This window comes from Heterocephalus glaber, unplaced genomic scaffold, assembly GCF_053883595.1.
Source record: "Heterocephalus glaber isolate CG9 unplaced genomic scaffold, H.glaber_assembly_v1.0 deba00001729, whole genome shotgun sequence".
NCBI classification, from domain to species: domain Eukaryota; kingdom Metazoa; phylum Chordata; class Mammalia; order Rodentia; family Bathyergidae; genus Heterocephalus; species Heterocephalus glaber.
Genome location: NW_028258440.1, coordinates 10,365,938 through 10,393,094, shown reverse-complemented (window position 1 = coordinate 10,393,094; position 27,157 = coordinate 10,365,938). Strand labels below are relative to the sequence as shown.

The 27,157-nt window shown below is 36.6% G+C and overlaps 1 protein-coding gene across 5 annotated transcripts in view; it reads right to left on the bottom strand.

Moving 5' to 3' along the window:
* The window catches only part of Tenm1 (teneurin transmembrane protein 1), an 837,569-nt gene extending 811,140 nt beyond the window's left edge, over positions 1-26,429 (bottom strand). For 2 of the 5 annotated variants that reach the window (XM_087199782.1, XM_021240584.2), the window contains exons 1-2: positions 24,767-25,708; positions 7,030-7,097 (exon numbers count right to left, since the gene is read on the bottom strand). The gene's annotated coding sequence lies outside the window, so the exon portion shown is untranslated. Of the gene's footprint in view, positions 1-7,029; positions 7,098-24,604; positions 24,627-24,762; positions 25,709-26,277 lie in introns of those variants that run through there. The other 3 variants (XM_087199780.1, XM_087199781.1, XM_087199783.1) reach the window with 3 other exon arrangements.
* Between the last annotated feature and the right edge of the window lie 728 nt (positions 26,430-27,157).

Genomic DNA, 27,157 nt, shown 5'->3' with positions numbered 1-27,157 from the left:
GCCACAAAAACAGAAAGAAAAAAGAAGAAAAATGACAACCTATATAGTACTCCTTTATTCTCCCCTACTTAACAACATGGATATTCTACCATACTTTTGATTTTTTCTTTTTGATAAGGCAGTAATATAGAGAAGCTAGGTCACAGAAGTGTTCAAGGGGAGTCTAAAAATGAACATGGTTTGGAGTCACTGATCTATACTATAAAAAGGATGATTGTCAGCTATGAGCAAATTTAACATTCAGAAATCATTATAGAATTGACTGCAAATATGCAGAAATTCCTGGATTAAAGCTCAACCAAGGAACATTAGGACCTATATCTTGGATACTTTTTATTTTGCATAAAGAAGAGTTAATGACCAAACTAAAACAATGAGATGAACTTATTGTAAATAAAACTCTAAAGCCTGTTTTTCAGGTTCTCTCATTTAAATGTTCCATAAGCTCCCCAAATGCAGCAGGTGTAAAATGGAGCGGGGGCAGGTCTAGGAACTACTGAGCTAAATCCCCAGCCCTATGCTTTCACTTTTGAAGTAAATGGTATCAAGGCAGAAAAATAGAGGTCGAGTTCGAGCAAGAGAAGCTGGTACAAAAGTACAGGGTCAAGTTATCCAGAAGGCAGCCCAGGATCTGAAGATAAATCCTCTTTAAAGATTTTTAGTTCCCCTGCCCTTGCTAGTGTCATGAATATTTTATTTTTTAAACTTAGCCTAAACTTACTCTTAGTAATGCCCAATAATATCACCATCTATCTAGTATTTCACACCAGAAAACTTTCCCTTTTTTTTCCCTGTATCTATTGAGGGACCCATGCTTGCCAGTTCTGCATAGTAATTGTATTTAAAATCCCATGGTCCTCAAAGTATATTTGAATAATAGTATCAGTACTCCCTGGGAACTGGTTAAAAATGAACATTTCTGGGCCCTACTCTGAACCAACTGAAGCAGAAACTGAAGTGTAGAGTCTAGCAATTTCAACAAGCCTTCTGAGTAATTCCAATGTACACTCAAGTTTGACAGCCACTGATCAAATCTATCCCTTTATCATTATCCTGATTGCTAATTCCCCCCTGTCCCTTATCATCTCCCAGCTGCCTATAGTAATAATCTTCTGACTGGTTTCCTGGTCTTTAGTTGTGACTCTTCCAGTTCATTCCCCATGCCATGATCTGATAGAACCATTTATATCCCAGAGGTGATTATTAAAACCCTTCCCTAGTTCCTCCTTGCCTATAGCAGTAGTTTCTAAACTGTGCCCCATTGGTGGCCTTGTTTCACAAGGGTTCCTTTTGGCAAAACAGAAGTCCAATGGGCAGTACATGGAACTTCAAATTTTACAAGAAAAATTAGGAAACCACTGGCTACAAGAAAAAGGATATTCTCCTTAGTAGGACACAAGCCAAAAAATTCCATCTATATTTCCCCAACATACTTCTCTATCCCTTCTCTTGGCTACATTCCACATCACCTGCTAGCTCTATGGAATGCAGTTCCTCTGAGAAACCAGGGTACTTAATATTTCTGTACCACTGCTCCTTTTGCTTAGATGATCATCCTATCTGTACTCTTTATTCATCTGATAGAACTAGGTTACTATCTCTACTTCCAACAAGTCCACACTTTCAGACCTAGCCCTTGTATTACCAGCATTACCTCCTACATAAAACCTTACCAATGTCTGCTTCTCATTCCCCTATCAAATGGAATTAATTATACCCCTCTGTTCCCTTACTGTGGCAGTAATAGTAGTGAGAGAAATAGTACTGCTCATTGAGCACTTACTAAGTTATATATTCCAGGCATTGTGCAAAGTGTATTATATGTCACATGCATGTCACTTTAAACTACAATTCTGTGATCCACAGGTGTAACTATTGTCTCCATTTCAGAGCTGAGGAGACTAAGGTTTAGATATATGCTATTCAATCTACTTGCTCAAATTGTAGAGCTAACATGTAGCAGAAATTGATCTAAACTTAAACCCCAAAGCATATACCTTTAACCTCTATAGCACAAAGCCCAGGCTAGTAGCACATGAGTAAGGTAAGTGGGGAAATAAAACAGTAATGGAGGCAGAAACTATGGAATTAAAGAGGGCACTCTCAAGCTATAAGAATTTTTGAAAGGATGGAGAGAAAAAGAGGAGAGAAGATAGTGGAGAAGAGAGACACAGGAAGAACAATCCTCGGTGACTAGCAAAACACTTCTGAGGATTAGCTGTAAGCAGTAGGCCACTAGCTTAAGATTCCAGTTACAAAATATATAAAATTTCCAATTTTTGCTTGTCATAAAACTCAAGCCAGGATTACCTATTAGGATGATAGGGTCTGTATCTTTGTGGCTGCTATTAGAGGTCTGTGAAAGAAGGAAGAAACATTTCCACTTCTCATCTAGCCATAAACTTTGTATACTAGACATGAAGCAGAGGAATGCAGGGAAAGGAGGATGGGAGGAAGGAGCACAAGTGGCCCATAGAAGGAGAGGAAAATAAGCCTAAGCTCTTCCTGAACTGGTAATGGGGTGACAGAATTGTCAAGTTTTCAGAGACCTCACAAATGGCTGTATTTCTGATGGAAAGGCCTGATATGTGTATCGAGGAAAAATGGTCACTAGAGAGATATCTTAAGATGAGTATGAACCGTGCTTTGCAGCAATCATGATTAGCTGACAACCACAGATTTCTCAATTTTTTGGATTGGGTAAACTTCACTTAACACGTTTTTTCTCTCTCTCTCTCTTCTTTCTTTCTTACTTTTTTTTTTCCTTCAGTACTGGAGAATGAATCTAGTGCCTCATTCATGTTAGGCAAGTGCTCTTTAATTTTATTTTTTTGAGGTAATCTCGCTAAATTCCAGGCTGGCCTGGAACTTGTGATTCCCCTGCCACTGTCTCCCCAGTAGCTTGGAATACAGAGGTGCACATTCACAACTAACCACTGCAATAAATTACCACAAATTTGATGACATAAAACAATACAAATTTATCTTAGAGTGCTGGAGACCAGAAGTCTGAAATAGGTCTTTAAAGGTTAAAATTAGGATGGCAGCAGCAGGGTAGAATTCCTTCCAGGAGGCTCCAGGGTAAAAACTATTTCCTTGTTTTTTCCAACTTCTAGAGACTGCCTGCATTCCTTGACCCCTTCAATTTTAAAAACAATAAAGTCAGGCCAAGTTGTTCTACTGTTTCTCTCTGCTTTCTCTTCTGTTTCCTTCTTCCACTTTTAAAGATCCTTGTAATTACACTGGGCCCATCCAGATAATCAGGATACTCTCCCTAATCTTAAGGCCAGCTGGATAGTAACTTTAATTCCATATACAACCTCATTCCTCTTTGCCATATGACCTGACATACTCACAGAGTCCAGAGATAAGGACATGATCATATTTCGGAGGGTTATTCTGCCTACATAACCAGTGATGGCTGTAGTTTTTTTGAATGAGAGACTACTTCAGATTACATATATCATTGCCCTGCTAAGTTGTGATATATGAATCTTTTTATTTAGAAAAAATAAATGGCATTAGCTAATATGTTTATATATACTCCATACCAACCAGATTATTTTATTTCTCTGTGTGTAAGTCACATCTCAACCCTCTAGCATGAGCTTGTGAGTGGGAGCACATTTCTTGTTGATTTTTATTTCCTTAGCAGCTAGTATCATGCCTGGTACATTATGATGACTTAATATTTGGCACAGCAATAAATAAATAAAAAGTGCTTCATATGGAAAAGAACATCTGTAGAGCTGCTTTTTTGCAAATTAATTCAGAGCTGTACATATCTCAAAAACTGAATCTAGTGCTAAAAAGGGGGGAGGGAAAGCCAAACATACAGTATTTTAAAAATCTATTTAAAATAGATGTCATAGGCATTTTTATTATTTGTAAATTGGATCATTTATCAGTGGCATATGGAACAAAAGAAAGGAAACTGCTCCCCTACACCATATGAATTTTTACTTATATTTCATTTCAAATCAATAAGGTGAAAGTCGCTTCTAAAATATTATGATTCATGAACTTCATTTACTGCTCCTTCTTTTGGTTTGATCAGAATAGTCATCTTTATACAGTACTAGAATTGTTGCTATTTTATTGCATTACCACATCTCATTATTATGTATTAAACGCTGTTATTTATGGCTGCTATTTAATCTGATGTTAGAAGACTTATTGAAGGCTTGGCACCTCAGGAATAGGTATTTTATAGGGTTGAAGGACTGACTAGGAAGAGTCAATGGTCCTTCAGCTGCCCCTCAGATCATTAACTCCAAGTGGTTATTTGCTCCTAGGCACTGTCCTGTGCACAAGTTGCTACTGCTATGATACATAGATGAAGGAGAATATATTTTAAATGCTTTAATATGAACTCAATGCTCATGAAGGGTGCCAGATTGAAAGCACTGGAGTCTGAAGTCATTGGGTTATGCACTTGGCTGGTTCCAAGGTACAGATATACTTGACCTTGAATGACCACCTTGCAAGAGGAAGAAAACATAGTTTGCTGAACACTTAAAGAGACTGACAGAGGAACAGCACAGAAGCATCCCTCTTCAGCATTTTTACCAAGGAAGAAAACTTGACACTACTAGCTAAATTTAGAGTTCAATCTATTTAGTATGATGCTAATACCGGTGTGTGGAAGGTGGGTGAGTTGGTGGTAGCGGTGTCAGGATATACGATTGCTTTAAGTCAAGAAAAAATAAACGTTCTATTACCAACTCACTAAATCACTTAAACAAGCTGCATTCATTTTAATAACTACTATGAATATTCCAATTTAATCACCAATCTTGAGTTCATATTGCACACTTGGGAAGTCCTTAATTTTCTAAAAGTTATAAAAAAACAAACAAAAAAATTTGTCCTTAATTTTCTAGAAGTCATGGAATTTTTGAGCAGGAAAAAAGGTAAAGGTATCCACTCCAAAGTTTTTAGTATAGACATGAGAAAACTAAGGCTCAGAGAGGAGAAGTGCTATACTTTATATGTAGATGTCCCCCCGAAGCCTTACATGCTCATAGGTGAAGCTTTGGGAGGTGACTGGATTATGGGGGCATGATACTAATCACTGGGTGAGGCCACTGATGAGTTTACAGCTAAATGTGACTTTGGGAGGTGAAGCCTGGTGGGGGAGAGGAAGGTCATGGGTGCATGGCTTGGAAGGGTCTACCTCTCTCCTGACTCCCTTGATTGTGCTCTGCTTCCTGGCTATCCAAGCCATGAGCAATTCTCTTCTGCCGTGCCATCCTGCCTTGGAGCCAGACAACTATGAACTGACACCTCTTCAAACTGTGAGCCAAAATAAACCTTTCTTCCTTTATGTTGTGGGTGTTGGGTACTGTGTCTCAGTGAGGGAGAAAGTAACTAAGACAAGAAATGATCCCAGGAGGAGCCTATTACTAATGCAGGGCTCAGAGTAGAGCTCAAGTTTTCCCATTGGCAGGCAGTAAGTTTCCTACTAGCTATGTTGTCTCTGTAAGGAAGGAAAACTAGCTGTTTTCTGAACTTGTAAAATACTCAGTTCCAGTTATTTTTATAAATGTGCATTCTTTGGGCCTGTCAGATATCTTTTTCTTCCATTATGGTCTATTTATTTATATTAGCTTAGTAAAGCTAACATTTGTCACACATTTAAACTTTCTTAATATGAAAAATATCTTTCACTTAATAGCACACAACAGGCAAACTCACAATTCCCAAATTAAGAAAACTACTTTCACAAATGGCATAACATGTGAAAATCTTGGCTTCCTTCCTAGTAAGCTTCTTCTTATATATGTTGCTTTATTTTCTAATCTTACTTTTCATTCTAGGATGATGTGAACTTTGGCATTATTATTCCCTTAAAGACAGTAATTCTAGAAGAATGGCAAATAGGACTATGTCTACTATAGTTAAAACTGACACATTTTTAAAACCCACTGCAGACTAATGTCAATTACTTGGAATTCAATTAATGAAATACTTAATGAGATATTTTTACTGTTTTTCAAAAATGATGGAAATTATAAGATTTGGGGGATTTCGTTTTTAAACCCTTCCATTTTATGAACTTTCAAGAAACTATAAAATGATGACAAAGACCTACCAACTTGCCACAAATTCAGATCGCCCTTTGACATTTTTACAATTTTGAACGAGAACTCATGTTTGATTAATGATGGACTACCCTGCCAGATACAGAGACCAAAGTGTAAAAGGCAGTGCTTTCTATTTTGTTGCTGCTAAGAATTGAATATTGAACAATATTTTTAATAAGAATTGAGACCAGTGAGGCAAGCCCCCCATCTTGCCAGATTTTTTTACACATTCTCTCTAACATGACTTACCATAAAAGCACGTACTTTATCAATATTCCGATTGAATTCTATGTACACTAGTACATTTCCCAGAAGAAAAGTCATAATAACTTTTCCCTGGTAGTAACTCAATAAATATTTATTGGGCATTCAAATAGATAGATGAAAAGAAGGAGAATGGAAGGGTAAATAAATGAATGCAATAACTGTGTCAATACAAATATTTTATGTATGACCTTCCTAAAGAATTAACCATTCATTTCAGAAGGTAAATTCTGTTCTATAAGTAAAATTTCTGAATGGAAACATTTGTTCCACTGATATAGAGGAACAGCATATTTATTTGGAGGCAGTGAGAACTACTAAATAGCTTTGCAAATATCCTCACTGGCCCCTAGTGTTCCTGCACATACACAAATGGTTTCATTAGTCAATGAGTTTCCTGATCTTAGTAGCTGAATGTGGAAAAGGTCACATAGTTATTCAAACATACATGACAGCCTGTATATTTGGTTTCACAAAATCACCCTAACAATTATAAGGTAGAAGAACAAGCTTATCTATAATACAGACAAGGAAGTATCAAAAAGTTTAAAACAATGCATATCGTTTACAACATAAAATAAAATATAACTGATGGTGTCACTAGAACATACCATTCTTTTCATCTTATGTAGCTATCTGCTCAATTAGCAAAGTAATTTTCAGTGTAGAATGCACATACCTTAATAGATCCAGAAGTTTAGGGAATCAAAAAGGACACAGCTGAATGAAGTTCACCCTTGTAAATTCCTGTAAAGAAATTAGGCCAAATTATCCTTCAAACAGATGTACAAACAAGTCCAAAGCAGTCCTTACATGAGGGAAAGAAGGGTGGGCTTGGCAATTAAGAAGGAGGCTACAGGCCGGTGTGTGGGGGGATTTAGCTCAGTGTTGTCACTGCCTGCTTCACAAGCGCAAGGTCCTGAGTTTGATCCCTGGTACAAAAATAAATAAATAAATTCATTCATTAAAGATGGAGGTTGTGAATGTAAGACAATTCATTTTGTAGTTCACAAGGGATAAAGGGGTTAATTTTTAAAAAGATATGCTTGAAACATTAATTTTGCTGATAGAAAATCTCTGTCTCTCTGGAATCAAACACTCAGGCTTACATATGCTAAGCAAGCGCTCTACTGCTGACCCACATCCCCAGACCCTGAGAATTTCTTAAATGTAAAAGAGTATATCAAGAGGAATATGGAGTATGAATATCTCATTCACTCCACAGAGATTCTCCCAACTTAACATTATTCAATGTTCGCTCAACATACCACTCATTTTGAGAAAACATCCACAATTTCAAGAAGTTTTCACTAATGTTGATACTAATGCAATTTTTTCCTTAAATTCTTTTATCGGTATATTTTAGGTATAAAATACATTTACATTTATCATTGGGTGATTGTACCTGTACATGATGTATCTTGGTTCTTATTTTTTCCCCATTCCCGTGCCCTCCCTTCCCTATTTACAAAGACTTTGTTTCCATTTTTCCCTTTCCCTTCTTTCCTTTCCCCTACCCCTCCTAATTCCCCCAACCCTTTGGACCTTTTCTTCCTATTTCACATTATCAATTATTCATTTTAATCCTTACTTAGACTTCCATTTTCTCACACCAGAGAAACTATTCGGTATTTACACATGTGTGTCCTATTTATTTCACTTACTGAGTATGGCCTCAATATGCATCCATTTGGCTATAAATGTCTTTAGTTTCTCATTCTTTATGGCTGAGTAGTACTTCACTTTATAAAAAAAACTGAATCTTCTTTATCCAGTTTCCAGTTGATGGTCACTTGGGCTGTTTCCAGGCTTTAAATATTACAAACTGTGCCGCTATCAACATAGGTGCGCATATATCGCTGTGGTATGATTCTTTTAATTCTTTTGGGAAGATACCCACCAAAGGAATAGCTGAGTCAAATGGGACTTCTAATCCTAGTTCTTTGAGGTATCTCCATACTGATTTCCACAGTGGTTGCACCAGTCTGCACTCCCACCAACAATGGAGAAGGGTTCCTTTTTCCCACAACCCACCAACATTTGTTATTGGTTGGTTTCTTATTAGATATTCTTTTATGGTTTATAAAAAAATCTTCATGTATATATTTTATTTATTTCTCAAACACTTATGTTATAAGATTAGGAAACTGAGGCTTAGAGAGGTTAAATGGCTTGCACAAGTTCACATGATGTGGTAGGTGGCAGAACCAGTATTAGAATTCATGTTTTTTCACTTTGGGTTAATTCCTTTTGCCAAAGTCCCACATGACACCTTTATTCAGTAGTTATAAAAGTGATTATGAAATCCATCTCTGTGTGCCATGCTTGGTCCTAAGGCAGGAGCTAGTCTATTATATAATGATCCCCACTAATTTACTCCACTTGAAAGACACATTTCTTCTTGCAATTTATATAGTGCCTAGTATGAATTCACATGGATGTTTAACACATGAATTCTAACAATTCTTTTATCAGTAATGTAAATGATACAATATTTATGGGGAAAATTTGGCAATAGCTACCAAACTTTTAAATACATACTTTCTTTGATCAAGTTATTCAACATTCATAAAGGAATACTCAAAGATTTACACAAAGAGGTGTACATAATAATTTTTCATTATTGTTTAAAATAAATGTTGGAAATTGTCTAAGCAATAATTGAGATTTCATTAAATAGATCCTGGAACAGAGTAACCAACATAATGGATTATTAAGGGGCCCTTAAGTATGATATAAGAACAGTTAAGATATATTAATTGTCATTTCATATAATTTCTACCTATAGTTTTAATTTTCTCCTCCTAAATTACACTTTGGAAAAAATAGAAAAGGGAGGGACTTTAAATTTTTCATCACATGGAAAGATGTTCACAAAATATTGATAAATGGAAAAGCACATTACAATGTAATTACAATGGGAGTCCATTGTAGAAAAAATAAAATGTGAATGTAAAATATATATGATTTTCTTTTTCTCTGTATGATTATTTTCTAACTTTTCTGTAATGAATATATAGTATCAGTTTATAAAATTATATATATTTTAAATTCTTTAAAACTCTACTTTAGAAAATAAGTGGGGTGATTAAAGCAAAAGAAAAAGGAAAAGACAATTTTAAATGTTAGCCTTCCAATATTTTATGATTGGCACTTAATTAACCTTTTGGACTCAACTTAACAATCAAGTAATCCCCAAACCTATTATTTTTATATTTGAAGAAAAATTTCAGTAGTAAAAAAAACACAACTTAATATTTCCACCCAGTAAATGAAGACAGAAGATAATATTTTAAATGCAATTTTTTAAAAATGCAGGTCAATAACATCATTATCACTGTGACAAAGATCATCAAGGTGACCTTGCAATGATAATAAGAGTATCATACTACCACTAATGATCTCCATATCCAATGCACTATATATAAATCATTCATAATAGACTGAAGTGTTGTTCTTGATTAGTTGCAATCTAATTGCCTGATGTGCATTTTTCATCACTGTTAATGTTGCTCAAAATAAGACATAGTTCTGCTCAAGTGTTGATATGGTTCCATAATAGTGCTAACTTGAATCTTTCAAGAGAAGACATTTTAGAAAGTACTTGCATCCAGACTACAAATTATGTTTCTGGCTCTTGTGATGCATATACTAGAGCAAGTCTATAGAAATTGGCTTCTTCCCCATCAGGCTGATTCTGCAAGAAAACTAGCAAAAACATGCTTTAAAAAATAAACTGCTTTATATGAAGCATTTTGCCTTGGTGAGATACACAAAGGATTGGGAAGCAACAGGACTTTAAAAAGATACAGCTTTTCCCTGCTTGCTTTTCAATTGCCTTCAAATTGGAGCCTTTAGGAGTGTATCACTCCATTTATGTTTAGAGAAGGCCAGTTCATAGGTTGATCCATGTCAGATAACCCATGTTTCTTGCCATCCCTTAACAGTTCCCAATATGTATCATTTCCCTCACTTTTTACATCCCTATTCTACTCAAGAGTTTATTTCCAAAAAAGAAACTATTGACTGTCTTAATATAGCATGTGGGCTAAATATCCTTTAAGAGATAAAAATGTTAGAATGCTCAATAATATCATCACTGGACTAAATCAAACAGTGTATACCAGAGGCAAAAACAGCAGGAGCCATGCATGTCAGAAATGCATCTCATAGGATGGATTATTGTTTGGAGGCCAGGATAGATCCTACAAGCAGAGTCCTAAACCCAAATCTAGACAGCTCATTAAGAGATCATCAAACTTAGATTTTAGATAGAGCTACAGCCTCTTGTCTGGTCTTAAGGAAGTAAGTTTTCAGGCTCTGAAAATAAGCTATCAGCCAAGATTAGCTATGCAGACAAAATGTATAAATAGAAAGTGAGCAGAAAAGTCTAAAAGTTCAGTCAAAACATTGTTATAAAAATATAAACATAAATGAATATAGATATATTTAAATAATGTATATATGTGTAAAGGGATAGCTATCTTTTTGAAGTGGATTTTAAAAGTATAATTTCTACTGAGTGAGGAAACAAGACATTTATTTACCTATTTCTCAATAATTACTCAATTATATACAAATTATAACTATAATACCTGTATTAACACTTTCTATTTTCAAGGGACCTTGGGCTGCATATAGGTCACACTTTACTTTTCTAATGAGTATATATTTACATATTGCTACATATGTTTTAAAACTATTAATTCTATTTTTCTAATGGGACATTTACTAAAAGACCTCATAGAAAATAATTGTGTTAATAACAGAGGCAGTTTACACATTGCAATGATCAGTGCTCTTAGACAATTAATGCTGTAATACTTTGTATTGTCACCATCTTCTCACGGTCTAGAGAACTTTTAGGTTTACATTATTGGCTGCAGCTTCTTTTCTTTCTGGCACTATGGACATTTCTAATGATGAGACCTGTCAAAAGTTGTCAATGCTATCTTTCTTCTTTTCCATTAGAGGTAACTGTGGCTGAATAGCCGAGTAATCTATAGTCTAACTTCACTTAATTGTTTTTATTACATGACATAAAGAAATATAGTGAGTAATCACTTCTGTTTTACATAAGGAAAATTGCTAGTGCTTTCCACAGCAATATGGAGCAAACTTTACTTGCCTAATTTCCCTTGAAAATCCTTTTCAAATCTCGACAGGATAAATTCAGCCTTCTTTGTGTCTGTAATAAGTGAAGACTAAATTGGACCGATGGATCTCAGTTATTGTCCTTTTCTGTAGAGCTCTTCAAAACAAAGCAGTCAGAGAACAATTAGTCCATTTATAATTGGAATATTACTCTACCTCCAGTATCATCTCTCAAGGAGAATAATCTCAAGAATAATCTCAAGGAGTTTATTGTTGTCATTAATCACAAAAATCTCACTTTTGATGTGACAATATTTATTTTGTGTTCATTGTTTCCTAATTTCTGTGTAAATATACTCTGAAAATGAAAGTTATGTAATTTTGTTATAGAAAAACTAAAAATACAGGAATTATAAAGAAAAATATTCACCTACTATCCACCTTCCCCAAACTGAGATTCTTTTAATTTTATCACTTTTGTGCATCATTCTCTAGTCTTTCATTTTTGCATATGGAGTATGTAAAATTTTCCATGCAGCTTTATCATTTGGTAGTAAATATAAACTTTTTGCTATTGTTATAAAATATTTGTAAACATTTTCTTTAATGGTCATAAAATAATGCATTTCTAGATGTATCATAAATCACTTAGCAATTCCCTTGTTGAACGTTTAGTTTCTTTTATTTTCTTCTAGTATTACAAAAAACGCTTGGTAAAAATTTTGCAAATGAATCCTCTTCTAAATTTTATATTACTACTTTGGGACAAATTACTAGAAGTACAATTATTGTACTAGATCAAACAATATAAGCACCCGGGTGTGGTGGCACACGCCTGTAATCCCAGCACCTGGTTAACTGAGGCAGGAGGATCAGAGGATCCCTGCAAGTTTGAGGCCAGCCAGGGCTACATAGTGAGTATAAGGCCAGTCTGAACTACATAGCCAGACCTTGTCTCGAAAAACAAACAAAAAAAACCAAGGCAAACAATATGAGCAGTTTTAAGACTTTGGCCTCAGCTGCCATACCTATGCCAACTAGCATTTCATCATGTCTTTATTGTTCATTCACTTATTTAACCAATATTTATTAAGCACTTACTATATATCAGGAACTGTTCTAGGTGAGACGGATCTAGCAGTCAACATAAAAGGCAAAAAGTCCATATCCTCGTGGACCTCTTATGCTAAAACAGTAATAAACATAGTGTAATACTAGGTAGTGATAAGTCATATGAAGAAAAACTAGAAGTAATAAAAGGACAGGAAAAACAAAAGACTCATTTCACAGGATGCTCAGGGTAAGCCTCCATGATGAAGGAATATTTGAGCAAAGATGTGAATAAAGTGAAAGTGTAGCCTTTAAAAATTTTGGGAAAAACCCATTTTGCACAGAAGAAAAAACATGGAAAGATCCAGAGAGAAAAATAATGTATGGCATGTTAAATGAGCAAATCAAGGTCAATATAGCTAAAAAATTATAGTTGTGTGTGTGTGTGTGTGTGTGTGTGTGTGTGAGAGAGAGAGAGACAGACAGACAGACAGACACACAGATGGACAGACAGAGAGAGAATAGTAAGACAAGGAGTCCAATAAATAGTCAGAGATCAAATCATGTAAAGCCCTGACCATGATAAACAGTTTTTAAATTTCAAAATCATATTTTAACTATGATAAAAATCTATCTATTGGAGAGCAGCAAGCCAGCAAATCATAAAATTAATTTAAATCTAAAATAACCCTAGTTGTGTGAAAAATGATAAGGTTCAAAAATCAATATAGGGGCATCAATGAGAAGACTATTTTAGCAGTCAAGGTAAAAGAAAGATGGTGGTTTGATCTAGGAAATTAATGATGAATGCCGAGAAAATGATTGAGATAAAAATGGAGTATGCCCATCAACTGGAGACTGGATAAAGAAGATGTGGTTTTTTTATATATAAAATGGAGTACTACTCAGCCATAAAGAATGACAAACTAGAGAGATTTATAGCTAAATGGATATACATTAAAGCCATGTTTTAAGTAAAATAAATAGGACACATATGTATAAATACCAAATAGTTTCTCTAGTCTGGAAAACTAAAAGTGTAAATGAGGATAAAATGTATAACTGATAATGTGAAATAGGAAGAAAAGGTCTAAAGGAGTAGTGAAAGTGGGAGGGGTAGGGGAAAGGAAAGAAGGGAAAAGAAAAAATATGAGTAAAGGAAAAAATGGAAACAAAGTCTTTGTAAATAGGGAGGAGTGGAGGGGGTGAGGGGAGGGCAGGGGAAGGGGGAAAAATAAGAGCCAAGATACGTAATATAAATACAAGACCTCAGTGATAAACGTAACTATATTGTATACCTAAAAGGTACCAATAAACTTAATGGAAAAATAGAGTACAGAGGTAGAGTCAACAGAGTTAATCATTTGTTAATTTGTTTGATGTCATGAGTCAACAAAAATGGGAATTACATGTGACTCTAAAGTTGAGATTTGAAAAATTATGCTGAGTATTATCTTACAAAATTCAAATATATTTTTAACTTGTATGTATATATGTATTTTATTGTAGCAAAAACATGTAATATGACAGCTCTCCTCTTAAAATTTTATGTGTAGAGTACAATATTTCCAATGATAGAGATGATATGCAACAGATATCTACAACTTATTCACCATGCATAACTAAATCTTTATAGTATTTATTTTGATTACTTAAGATTAAGCTTTTTCACATTTCTTGGACAATTCTATTTCCTCTCTTGTGAATTATCTTTTCATGTCTTTTCATGGTTGCCATTTATAAGACCCTTTCCTTCCTTAGCTTCTAGTTCATTATTTTCTTCTTGCCTCCTACTTTTCTGCTCATGTTATGACTTTCTCTACTGAGGCTTCATCTTATTTCACTAATCTCTTAAGTGCAGTTCTAAAGATTTCAACCGTGCTTCTCTTCTTTCTTTATACTCCTTAGATAAAATTCACCTACTCATCCCTATAATTTTAACTACTACATTGACTGTTGACACCCAAATTTCTACCTCCAGACGTGATCTTCAGGTCCCTAATTCCCATCTGTCACAATCTATCTCCATCTAGATGGCTAGATGGTGTCTTACCTTGAATAAGTCCAAACCTGACCTCATTATCCTCACCAAAACCAACTTTTTCTTCTGTGTTCTCTATGTTATATAATAATACTTAGAGTCACTCCTCCCTTGCATTCATTCTGAATATAATCAATTTCCAAGTCCCAGTTAGTCTACTTTTATGGCATTCAACTTTGTCCCCTTCTTTCCATTGTCTGGTTCTAATCCTAGTAATGTTTCAGAGTTGCAATACAGTCTCTTCACTAGTCTAAGTGCTGCTATTCTTCAACCTGACCTCCATACTGAAGTCACCTTTCTAATACTCAAAGTTGGCTATTCCTCTCTCACTTTAAAGTCCCTCTTCTAATTCAGTAGACTCTGCTACAATATAAGACATTTCATGCATTTGGAAAAACATCAGAAAAGCTACCACAGTCCAGGAAATATTTCATTGCAGGAAAACACTGACACATTCATTAATTCATTCAACAAATATGTTGGAAGACTATGTTGAAAACCTTTTGTGTGTCAGACACACAGAAGGAAATGAAATAAGACACTTATTCCTGATGTCTGTTCCTCACACTGGGGCAAGAAACAAAACTGGTTTTCTTGCTCTGTATAGATATATTTTATGCTAATTTAATCTTGTGCTCTTTTGTCATAGTTACGCCATACAGAATGTTATTCTTCATATTCTCTGACTAAAAATATTACCAGTCATTCATCAAGAATGAATTCAAATAACCTATTTTTTATAAAACTATATTAACCTTTGAGCTTCCAGAGCATTCTATTCCTCTACTAGAACATTTGTTACATGATCAAAATATGCTTATCTATCTGCCTTCCTCAGGAGGCTTTGCGCCTTTTGAATGTCTCTGTATTGCTGGGTAAACAGAGGCATTCATTGAGTTTTGGTAAATGAGTGAATGAATGAATGAAAAGTGATCAGATGAAGATTTTTCTTTATGAAGATTGTTCTACGATGTATTACTAAATCTGTATAACATTGAAGTCTTCAATCAAACAAGAGGCCAATACAAGAGACCTCAAGACCATTATGACCTATTGTCTCAGAACTCTGTGTAAAAGTTGATTATAATTTTCTGCCTTTTCAGCAGCAAAGTATATTGCTAAATGTATGTGAACAGTGTTCTCTCACTATGTCTATTGCTGTTTTACACATTATCTTAAAGATGTTTTTTACTCCATGTTTTACAGAAAAAGATATTAAGATTTCTTCTCTTCTGTGTTAAATTAACCGTTAAAATATTTCCCTTGCACTGAATTCTAATTGTTTACGTTAAAATTAACTCATTTTCACAAGTTGTCCAATGTTTCATCAAGGCAATAAATATATCAAATAGAGGACAAGAACAAAACAAAGAAAAAAATGTAGTGCTCTGGTGTTAACACTTCCTGGATTCCAAACCAAAAATAAATGGCGTCACATCTAATTATTGAGATTTCATTAGACTAAACATGAAAGACAAATCACAAATATTTTAACAACATATAAATACATGCACTGAGGAAATCTACAATAAAAAATACCACTCCAGGACGTTGATGTGTTATTTTAGCTCCTACCCAAAGTACTGAAAGAATATATGAGCCAAAAACAATATAAAGAATGGTATTTCACATTATACTTACAATTCTCTAAGGAAACACTTAAAGAATTGGTCAGAATCAGAAAAATAATAAAAAGAGTAATCAATACCAATACTTTTGTGAGTGTCTCAGAGCTTATTTCCTTTCTCTTCTCATCAACATACCTCAAGCCTTGGAAATAGGAGGCACTGGGGAGGGACAGGGAGAGGGAGAAAGAGAGGGATAGGGAGAGAGACAAGAGGAAAGGGAGAAGAGAGGAGAGGAGAGGGAGAGAGAGAGAGACGGTAGAGAGAGAAAAGAGGGGGAGGAGGGAGGAAGGGAGGGAGGGAGGGAGGAATGGGGATGATTTTTACTAATATTTCAAAACAAAATATTTTCAAGTCTAAGTAATTGGTATCAATTTCCCAATCAACTGCACAGCCTTCTCTCTTAGAGGTCACTAAATCTCATTAGTGAAATTAATACTATCTTCCCAAAAGGAGTTTCTTTGTTTGGCTTGCTTAGCAATTCTATCAATGCTTTTGTATATAACTTAAAGCTTTCAATATATGAAGTGACAGTCACAAAATACATTCATTTGAAGTATAGAATAAGCGCATAGGTGATATGCTTCTATGTTTCTATAAATGCTTGTGAAATTAATATGTATATGTTTAATAAATATATCTTCAGAAAATTTTCATCTGCACACACCTAAACACAAACACATTTTAGGGCTAGTTAATAGAGTAGGAGATCATATATCAGTATCACTCAAATGCTTGCAGTTAAGCAGAGCAGCTTTAAAAAAAGAAAATCATTTAAAACGAATAATTGATAATTTGAAATAGGAAAAGGTCCAAAGGTGTAGGGATGTGGGAGGGGAAGGGGAAAAGGAAGAAGGGAAAGGAAAAATTATGAGAAAAGAAAAAAATGGAAATAAAATCTATGTAAATAGGGAAGAGTGGAGGGGGTGAAGGGTGCACAGGTAATGGGGAAAAAATAAGAACCGAGATACATCATGTACAGGTACAAGCACCCAATGATAAATGTAAACCTATTGTATACCTAAAATGTACCAATAAAAGAATTTAAGGGAAAAAAAAAGAAAGAAAATCATTCATGTTAAAGGCCAAGGCGGGCGGCGGGGGGGAGCAAAATATACAGAGTATAAATTCAAACTGTTGATCAGAATCATTTTGTTGATAGGAATTGAGTTAACTAGGAAGAGAGCCAAAATTTCAGGTTTAAAAGGCTTCCAGCCACTGTGTGGTTGTAGTGTATTTATATACCTCTATATTTAAAAACAGGTGGTAATTAGCAAGATTGAGACACCTTTAATAAGGCATCATCATAGGTGCAAAGAATGCGTAGCATCAGATGAGTTCATTATCAATAACTTTACTGAATTAATCATCTCTTAGGACATTTAATTTTAAATGTACCTGAAATAAACTGGATTATTGAGATAGGCCATCTGCAGTATGTTTTGCTAATTTCTCTGAACAACTGAAGAGTTTTCTTAAAATGTCTGAATGCAGCTGGGACACAGAAATTACAATATATAATAAACCAATTGTCCATCTAATCTGGCACCTTTCCTTTGACAGGTGTCTAAACCAGATAGAGGCATTAGAGGTAGTATACACACTTAGAATCCACCAATTATGCAAAACCATGCAACTGGGAAATTTTCTCTTTGACTTTAGACAGTAATCAGATTTTCCCTGAAGTACACAAACTGATAGTCACGTACTTTTATTTTGGCCGCTTTTCAAAATTATTCTTGTAGGCAGCTAAAAACACTAAGCTGATTCCAAACAAACTGATTTCCTTTAATATAACTATATTGAAATTCTACTGAAAGATAAAAATATGTATAAATACATATATACATATATATGTATCTGCATCAGCATGCCAAATACTTATTATACCTTTCATTTGAATAGGAAAACAAATGAAAAGTAAGTATATGGCAATTTTTTCATTAAGTTTATTGGTACAGTTTAGGTATACAATACAGTTATATTCATCATTGGGAACTTGTACCTTTATACAATATATCTTGCTTCTTATTTTTCCCCATTCCCCTGCCCTCCCTTCAACCCCTCCACCCCTCCCTATTTACAAAGACTTTGTTTCACTTTTTCCTTTTCTCATGTTTTTTCCTTTCCCTTTTTTCCTTTCCCTTACCCCTCCCACTTCCCCTAACCCTTTAGAACTTTTCTTCCTATTTCACATTATCAATTAGTATATGGTAATTTTTGAAAGGGAAATTGAGGCTATTTTTCCATGAAAACTGAACATTTGGATGAATAACAATAAATTATTGATCAGATATCTGAAAACAGCATGATAATTGACGACTTTCTTCATTGTTCATCCAAAAGCCAAATATTTCTGAACAGTTATAGAAAATTGACGTACCACAAATGATAGAGATTTTAGAAAATTGACACATTTAACAATGATGTCTGATCTATTTTTTTGCTTTGATCAGATTTTTTGTATATCACAGATATATTTTGATAACATATATAGCTAAAATTACAATTAATAAAATGCATGCACTTCAACATCCAGCAACTGGATACAGATATCACCAATATCCCCTAAAATTTAAAAATGTACTTTCTTTCCTAAATTTTAAAATAACTACTTCATTCTATCATTAATAATTCTGTCTGGGATATGTATATTTTGAAATTCTACTTATATTAACACAGAAAAAGGGTCTTGTGACCTTTACATAAACACATACACACACACATTCTTTTTTCATTACTAATGTCCTCTTTTGAGAATTATTTTTTCTTGGGCATAATACAGAAATTTGTTTGCAGGTATAATTTACAAGAATAAGTATTAGCTTATCAGGATTTATAAATGGTATTGCAAAAGACTTAACATGGATTGCAATTCAGCTCATATTAGATATTGTGATTCCAAAATTCAATTTCTTTAGTCGTAATCAGCCACAAAAATGTTACAGCAAAATATGAGAAACATTAAAAGGCAATTTCCTCATTGTTGACTACTTATCAACTGACAACTTAGTTGATTAAAATTAAAACAATCAGTATGCTTTATGGTGATGTGTAAAATGCCTATTTTACAGATTCAAATAAACATATTCAGATTCATTTGGTCTCTAGTAAAAGAAAGTGGGGAATAGATATTAGGACAAAATTGTTTTTCTATTTGAAAGAAAAAATAACCTATGCTACTGGAAAATTCAAGCATTATTTATATTTACTGTGATCAGTAATTAGGGTTTTTCAAAGTCTACAAAATCATAAATTGAAAGAACATTTTTTCAATGTAATAGCTATTATGTAACTATTTTACAGCTGTAAATGTCTTATTAGAACAAAAACGCTTTTTAGAATACATAAATACAGATAAGAATGCACAAATCAAAACCTCTGTTTCTGTGACTATCTTAAAAGAACTGCTAGAGCAGGGACAAAGAGAGTTGAAGAAAGATCATCAGGAAAATGACCAATTTTTGTTCTGCTTAATCATTTATTTCTAGCAAATTCAATTCCCCAGTCTTTTACAGTTACTTTAAGGGATCAACAGGCTGGCATGAAATTAAATTAACAAGCAGGTTCCCATCCTGAATTAGTGATTCCCAGCTGTCTGTCCCATCATGTTTCCATGGCAGTAGGAGAATTGGTGGAAAATGAAGTACAGGAACTTGTAAAAAGCTAACATATTAAACCCTTTCAGTTGATTTCTTTAAACTGATGAATCAGTATGACAAGGGATGGGAGAGTGTAGAACTGAAGTTAAAGTTTTAATTTTATGGCTTATTGAAAAGGCCAGAGTGTTCCTGTTTTAGTAATGGTTAGAGAATGCATGTATCCTTAACTATTTCATAAAAATCTGTAGACTCAAGATGACATTTAAATCATTACGTTTTTCATGGTAATCCAAGAGTGTTTAAGATAAGTTACATGCATTTTGAAGGTTTTTTTTTCTTTCTTGCAATAGATATTGAGTCATTAGCATTTTAAATAACTCCAAAGCATCCAGATACTAAGTATAAAATTCCTGCAACCAACCAGGTGTTCGTTTGGATCACACTAATCAGTTGGATATTTGATAGAACCTTGCACTCACACATTTGGGTGTCATGTAGATACAGTCAAAGAGACTTGTCATAAGCACCATGAAAAAAACCATTAATCTTGGCACAGGTCAACCATAATTACAGATAGGATGGTTCCCAGTAAGACTGTCACAGGGATGATCTACTAATGTGAAAAAGATTTTTATATGCTGATTTTCCAATTATATTCTCCACTCTTACAGTTAGAAGAGGGTGAGGGTGGAGAACCCAGTATTTCAGAATCATTACATCACATTAGAAACATCATCCAAAGGATAGGGTTTATTTGGCATATATGCATACTTCACCATATGCTATTATTTACCTAAAGTAGAAATTTGGACAGGAAGTACAATTCAGTATAATTTTTAAAATTGTAAATTATCCAAGATTAAAATTTTAGGTCCAGAAATGAGTCCTGAAGTTACACAGCAATTTCTCAGGCTTCATTTATTAGGCTCTATGTTACTATTTTTAAAATATCAGGGATTAACTTCACCTATAAAAATATTTACTGTCTCTAATAAAAATTAGTTTTCTTAAATATATATACAGAAGTCAATTGCTATTAATATTTTTATAGTAATTTTCACTTTATGAGATCCTATTCTTACTTCCTTAGCCGTATTTTTCATGAGTTCCAAATGCAAGCAATCTCGTTGGTCTTGCTAAATTGTACCACAGTGCATCCAGCAAATGACAGAATCTATATACACTATAAAACCTATTGTAATAGAACATGAGTACTAAAGAGACACCTATGGTCAAGGCATCAATGTTGTTAAGAATAATCCAAAGCTATGTAAAGCCTTGAATATGGCTCACCTGCCCAAACTAGCATGGTTCTAGCTGGTAGGATTTGATCTTTACATTTCTCTGCTCAAACCAAAATCAAAGGAAAAAGAAAGGAATAGAAATAATATATTAATCCAAGACTAATATATTAACTATATTGATAATACATAATTATTAAATTTGATTAAACTAATTTACCTTTTAGAGGAAGGGAAAACTATACCCCTATTCAAAATAGTGATCTAATACTCAGAATCTGCAGATGATTTAAAGCAGCTTTTGTAGATGTGAACAATTTTGAAATTTGATTTTTTTAAATTATCATAATCAGCAACTGCGTTTCCAGTTAGGGATATATATGTTAATCAGAATTGCTAAATTCTGCATCTTACAGTATTTTTCATCATTTCATCTGCCTGTGGTTGTGCTGGTAATCCATTTCAAACCTTTCTTCCAAATGATAAATGAAGAAAAGCTTTTTAAAAGTACGTATAGGATTATTACTTTTGAGATTAAAATTGATAGCAATTTAAGAAACACACATAATTTTAATAAAATTAACCCACATGTTTTATATCTGATGTATGGCATTCACATGACATTTCTTCCAAGTGGGTTTGTGTCTGTGTCTATTGGAGTGTGTGTGTGTGTGCATGTGTGTGTGTGTGTGTGGAGTGGGGTAAATATGACTACTCTAAGAAAATTTGTGTTTATGAAAAATTAATTATTGAGTCAGATATTCAAAATATTGGTCTTATTTGATCTCAGGTCAGTCATTAGTAAATAAATAATTGCATAAATAACAATAAATTATTTGGTAAAGCTTAAGGATTTATTAATCATAATGTATACCAATGACTTGACAACTATACTTAAATGTGACACTGATGAACTTTGTGGAAAAGCAAGTTTCAAGGAAACTTACATGCCTATTTCAAACACAGAATTTTAAAAAAAACATGTTAACATTAACATTTCTTATGATTTTCAAGTTTTTAAGGCTGTCATGGTAAACAAATTTCTAACTCAGTCTGTCTTCAGAAGCAATATAATAAATAATATTTTGCAATTTGATAATTTAATCTAGTATTGTACAAAATAAACTTGAATGTAGGTTGTTCTATTTCAGCAAGCTTCTTTGTATTAAAAGCCTCGGAAAGGTATAATGACTATGAGGAAAACTGATCATGTCAGTGTTATTTACATTTATGGTAGCTGAAGTGAAACAGACTTTTAGAGTATTCAAACTTTTAATTAGGTCATTGAATTGGATGATAGTTCCATATAATAGTGTTTTACTTTTTAATACAGCTATATGCTTGAATATTTGGAATCTCACTCAATCATCTTTAGATCACAATGATTCTAGGAAGCATTCTTTCCTTTATTCCCACTGTATATCTTGTCAAATGACATGAATTACTAATTCATAATTGAGACCTGGACCTAATGGTAAATATAACATGTATTCAAAATACTGTATATTTATTCATTTTCTGTGTCTGGCATTGTTCTAGGGACTGAACATTATTACTTTTATTATAAAATATTAGACATTTTTAATAGATTTGTTTTCCAGAAAAATCTTTTTTTCACAAACATTCTAGTGGACAACCTGAAACTTTAAAAAAAAACATTTAAAGCATGGATTTCTTTTAGAAATTACCTGAACCTTTTTTTCAAATGCATATTTTGACTTTCTTGTCATTAAAAGTTTAGAATATTATTTTAGCATAACTAAAAGCTTTTAACTACCCTTAAAATAACTTTGCAAAAGCAAATTACTTAACACATCACAAATGAAGTCTTGTAAACTTGGAAAAAGAATGGCAAAACTAGAATTTTGATTTTTCATTTATTTAAGGGTCACACTATGGCTTATGAAAATTCATTTTTCCACACATTGCAGATACGAAGAGCAAGGGGCGGGGTGAGCAAGCAAGCAAATGCTAGGTAATCATGGAGTAGAAGTTAACGCTGTGGATCATCTTTTCATTAAAACAAAAAAACAAAAAGCTTTTCTTTCTCATGTTGTATTTTTCCTTGGCAGCACTGGAATGCCCTTTGCTCCAGATAGGAAGATTTAGGACTAAAAAGGTGGACTCTGATATTTCAGCCAAAAGATATAATAAAGCAGACATTTGCAATGTCTTCCTCAAACAGTCTGAGAGTAGCAATTGATTCTCACACTACAGTGTACCTAACTTGTTAATTATAATCATAGAACAAAATTCTAAAACTCAAGGAAGCTGTCTATGATGCTTACCACAAACGCAATCAATTAAATGCTAATGTAACAGTATCTATTAGAGTCCATTGGGGCATTTCGTTTCCTTTCAGTCTGGAAAGCCCAAATGGCATCTGATTTCCCTTCTATAGGATTGGGAACTTCTCTTTGTATTTCTGTGGGCCACCTCAAATACACCTTTAGATTAGGATCCCGGGAAAAGAAAAATAAAAAAGAGGTAAAGTTCAAGGCGTCTCCTAACCAATTGTTCTCATACTGAAGATATAGAGTTTTTCTACCTATGTTATCTTACCGCCAGTAGCATGATGCAGATCTGCTAAAGCCGAAGCCGCCGACGGCGAGTACAAGCTGCAAACCAGCCCTCCTCCCTGCCCTTACTCTCCCAGTGGTGAAATAGACGTGGAGACTACATCTAGTAGTGGAGTGAGATCGACTGTTTCTGCAATTGTAAACAACCGGCTGCACGAGGTTACAGAAATGTTTAAATACACTCCTGACAAACACATCCACTCACAAAGTAGCGCTAACAATCTTTCTCCACCTCTAGGCAAAGCATCCGAAAACTGAATTGGCAACCCGCCCATTGCAGAGCGAAAGAAAGTGAGGTTACATTTCCCCAGGCATGCCTCCTGGATGCTTAGCTCTCCGCAGCTGTGCTGGCCGCTGGTAGATCCCAGGGACTAAGTCTCAGGGCGAAATGGGAAAATCCACAAATCCCCACAGTTGAGCACAAGGATAAAGCCAAGACCGATGGCTCTTGGAGCATAGATTGTCCTTAATGATTGTTTCTTTTACAAAAATTGGGGTATAGGGAGGACGAATAGGGTGGGGCCCTGGATCCCTTAGGTTAGAAGGGTCCTAGAGTTCACCAGAACCTGGGGTCCCTGAGTGAGGTTCGAATAGAAATTCGGAAGCAAACAGGTACTAAACTGCGTCTTAGCCCTGGATATCCCCTCTAGAAGAGATAGCAGTAGCTGAACCCGAGTGGATGAACCCTAGGTGGACGCTCCAGGTGGGAGGGAAACTAGAGGAGATCCATTCCTTCCTTTCTTTTGAGATGGAGCCCCTCACCTCCACCCTAGCATCCAGGTCCACTTGTTAGAGCGCCTGGTCTGGTGCGAGGGCAGGGCGACAGACTGCCTTTCGGAACTGGAGGAGTTGGTTGGCAAAAGTGCCGCCAGGGAAGCTCAGCAAGCCCCAGAAGGGCAGTGTCCCTAGGGCCTGCTGAAAGCTTGAACCATTAACAAGGCCAACCTCCCACCTCCCCGGAGTGGTACAGAGCCCAGGGGTCGGTAGAGACCAGGAGAAGAAGGTTTCCACGGCTCCTTTACCTCGGGCGGGAGTCCCACAGGGGGCTCAAGGGGCTGCTCCAGCCCGGAGCTGCCTCCGCCGCTGCAGCCTCGGGGCGAAGTTCGCCCAGAGTCCTTGGGGTAGAAGGCAGGGGGGTGCCGGGCCACAGCGAAGGAGGTAGGAACCGGAAGAAACGCACCTACCTAGTCCAGCCGCAAGTTTCTGTGGTGTCCTCAGGTGCGGTGCGGACACCTGCCCTCTCGTCAGTTGCTCAGCTCCAACGGGTGCTGCTAGTGCCCGGGACCTCGGGCGTCTGGAACGGTTCCTGCTGGAAACGACTGTGAATCCACATTACTCTTTGAGTTGCCACTCGGGTCCCCGCATCGCTCTCCGGCTGGCGGCCGCGGTGCTCTCAGCCTGCGGCCGCCAGGGGCAAGACCCGAACCTGGCTACGGCCGCGCCAGCGGACGACCGCTGCCAGGAGAGTGCTTGCGACCTGGTCCTATGTGTGTACGAGATAGTGTGTATACGTGTGTGTGTGAGACAGAGAGTGTGCGCGTGTGCGTGAAAGCAAAAGGGGTGAGCTCAGCCCCCGGGGCACTCGGAGGTGAACTCCGGGCTGAGCCGGAGCCGCTGCGCTCCCGGGTGCGGGGCGTCTGCACGGCTGATGGCTGCGCCGATGTTTCCGTGGCCGCCGCCGCCGCGCTCTGAAGCTGGTCGTGGTGGTGCAAAAAATGTTTCTCCGCTACTCAAGACCAAAAAACCTGCGCTGTCTACTGAGCATGCCCGGTTTGACAGCTCCACAGCCCACAGCCGAGGGTTTTTTTTTTTTTCTTTCTTTTTTTTTTCTTTCTTTTAAATCTTTTTTTCCTTTTCCCCAAGACTCCAGGTTTTATCCGGAGCTGAGACTGGGGGGGCGGGGGAGAGGAGGAGGAGGAGGAGGAAGGCTGAAGGAGCAGGTAGTGGGCAGAGGAAGGGAAGTCCAGATGAGAAAGATCAGAATGTGAGAGGGTGGAGAGAGAAGAGAAAGCTGGGTATGAGAGCAGAAGAAGGAAACATGAACCAACAAAATTGAGGTTTCGTACTCTTGTAGGTAGGTTTCTGACCAGAGGAGTGGCATGACCAGGGTTTGTCATTATTTTCTCCCGAGGGTAAGATGGGGTGGGGGGTCGGAGGAGTATTTGTCAACCCCATCATCGACCTGGGACAGTGTTTTCTAGTCATGACATACACAAACACGGGAGTGCACACACGGACACACGCACAGGAACGTGATCACTGCTTTGATGTGTAAAGCCTCAGACCGACTCGGAGAGAATTCCAAGTCTTTTGCTAGGATAACTTTGGCGGAAGAAAAAAGAAAAAGAAAGAAGAAAAGAGAGAGAAATTGTTTGGGTTTCTCCTCTTTTCCCTCTCTTCCCCGCCTTCCAGATGAGCCTGTGAATGCAATGCATAAACTACCCAGGAGCTCTCTTGCGTTAGTGGGTAAGAGAGCACCGCCGCCGACTGCCTCCCGCTGTCAGTGTGACCCGCACGCGCCAAAGCTCGCTACATGCAGCCTCCTGGTGGCGCGTCAGGTCAGCACTGACAAAGTCCCCACGGTAGTGGTGATGGGGCCACTGCTCTGAATCCTGTCCTGTCCGGCCGGCCGCCCTGGTTTCTGGGTTCACCGGACAGTTCTGCCCCTCACCCAGCTGGGCACCAGGGCACGTACCTGGAGGAATCTCGTGCTCTGTCCCAAGCCCTGGATCCCTCCCTTCCCAATCTCCTCAGCTTCTTCGAAAAAGCGGAGAAGTGGAATTTGCACGCCCAGTAACTCGCTTCAGGAGCCTTAGGAGTCCGACTGGGCATGCTCAGGACTTGAGAGCGCCTCGCATGAAAGCACTCCGCAGCCGCTAACATCTGCACAGCTGGGCCAGAGGTGACTGAAGAGGGAAGCATTGGCTCCCTCTTCTTAGAGCAGGCTCCAGTTCCGGGAAGGGCGGCGGCGACGCCCACAGCAGCTTTCTTCCCGGCTTCCCAGCTAGAACTAGACCGTGGGACATACCAAGTGCCGAGCCAGGGGAGCCCCAACAACTGCAAAAAAAAAAAAGAAAAAAGAAAAAAAAGAAAAAAGAAAAAAGAAAAAAAAAAGAATTCCGAGTCTTGCAGACTCTCAAGACCGTTACCCCCCGGGGCCACCTCAGCCACAACCAGGTAGAGGGCGTGGAGGGCAAACAGCCCGCTGTGTGTTCCCAGGGACTGCTCTGCTAAGCTCTAGGTGAGGAAATAATAGCGCGAAGAAGAGTCAAAGCTTCTTTGGGCGAAGGACGTTTACTGATGTTTTCCTTGAGTGAAGAAAGAAGGGCTTGTGTGACTCTGCGACGGTACACTCACGTTTTAAATTTTCATCCGTAAGAACGGAGATAGGAGAGTGAGAAGCTATTGCCAAGTTGGGAGCCCGCTAGGGGTTGCAATAAGGCACGTTTGGAGCCGTGGCTGGTGCTAATTACCGGGACGAGTTGCTTTTTAGGCGCTCCAAAGCTCCCAGCTGTTCCCCTCCCTGGGTGGCAGCGGCTGTCTTAGGAAGGCTTTCTGGACTGGATGGACTCTGT